The sequence below is a fragment of the Sardina pilchardus genome, chromosome 23, assembly GCF_963854185.1.
Source record: "Sardina pilchardus chromosome 23, fSarPil1.1, whole genome shotgun sequence".
Taxonomy (NCBI): Eukaryota; Metazoa; Chordata; class Actinopteri; order Clupeiformes; family Clupeidae; genus Sardina; species Sardina pilchardus.
The window spans coordinates 14,341,077-14,342,693 of NC_085016.1; positions in this window are offsets into that span (position 1 = coordinate 14,341,077).

A 1,617-nucleotide genomic window follows, 5' to 3' on the forward strand; every position below is an offset into this window, starting at 1 on the left:
TATTGGTGAATGGAGCTTTGGTCTAGGGCCTAGACTTTTTCTTTTTCTTTTTCAAGTTTCTCCTCTAAATAGAACCAAGCTCTTCAAGCTCTTTTAGAGGAGAGCTTGAAAAAGAAACTGTCACTCACTGGCTTTCAAGGCTTTCAGGACCAAAATGTAAACATGTTGTCAACCAATTGTCACCAACTGCCACAGCTAAGTTTGACCCCTCCAGACTGCCAAATGTCAGAACCCCTCACCCAGGTGACCCCATCAGAGCAGTTGAGGGATCTCCACATGCCTCAGTGACACTTTAAAGCTCTCTCCTCATCAATGACTAAAAAACATGGTCAGCATACAGTGAAGGTACCAGAAGGAAATTAAAAAAAATGGTGGAGATTTAATCAAAACCAGGACGACCTGGCTTGGCTGATTGATTTTATATTCACTGACCATGTGCTGACGCCTAAAAGCACTTCCTGGGCAGACTGCAGTTTAGCCATTGTGGTCGTCTAATTTTTGGCTCAAATTCTTAAGTGCATGATAGCACACTGTCTGTGCTCATTAGTAATCCTTCCTCTTGAGTCACATCTATCTCCCCATCTCTTATCTACACGACTGGCCTTACCCTTGGGCTCAACTCCAGTGGAAAGAAATGGATCTTTTCCCTTTTTTTTTACGTCTGCGGTACATCTGTACCACTGTCATGTCTGGTGTAGCCAGTCCCATTGATTATAATGGAAACCAATTATTGCAGCATACGCACCACAAACATTCCACTTCAGTCACATTGTGCCCAGACAGGGTTCGGCCAAAGAAAGCCTTTGTCCTTGATAAAATGTCTGTTTTTGTCTGACCATGGACGAGGAAAAATTATCATCTTGTTACATCGACCCACAACTGATCCTGCAATAGGACTCTCCTTTTCTCAAACAAAGATATTGGCCTATCCTGCCCTGAAGGCAGCTTTGCAATTTTATTTGTTAGTTTGAATGTATGTTAAAGACCTGTGTGATGTCAACGCATAAAGTCAGAATACAAGAGCCCAATGAAAGAATTCATTTCCTGACGTACGCTGCTCTGCTTAAAATAGACATGAGTACATTTCATGCCTGTGCCTTTGATTTGCACACAAATTCTCAAAATAGAAACCGTTGAATTGGGTGTTTCACTTGAAAACTGTCATGCTTCGGTGGAACGCAGGGAGTTGGATGACCAGGGCGATAAGCCCTTGGTGGTGAGCGTGTGCGTGAGGGAATGAGGGGTGGGAGTCAAGAGGAGGGTGAGTCACTGGTTTACTTGATGCACTGATGACGCTGATGAGGTCGAACGATTAAGCTTTCGATGGAAAAACTTCTCCGTGGTGTCTCTCCTCCAGAAGAGGGGCCAGAAACCAGATTGTGTACCGCATGAGTGTGTGTGTGTATGTTTGTGTGGGCAACTTAATGTTTGTACGTATGCGTTAGTGACCTAAGGAGTATGTGTGTGGATATTTGGGTGAAAAAAGAAAACTCAAATTGGCGGTTGGGAGAGTGTACGTGGAGGAATGACTGTGATGAGTGTTTGTGTGGTGAGGTGAAAGCCGACACCATGAGGTCACTTTGAGCTCCAGCAGAAACACACTCAAGATGCCAGTGG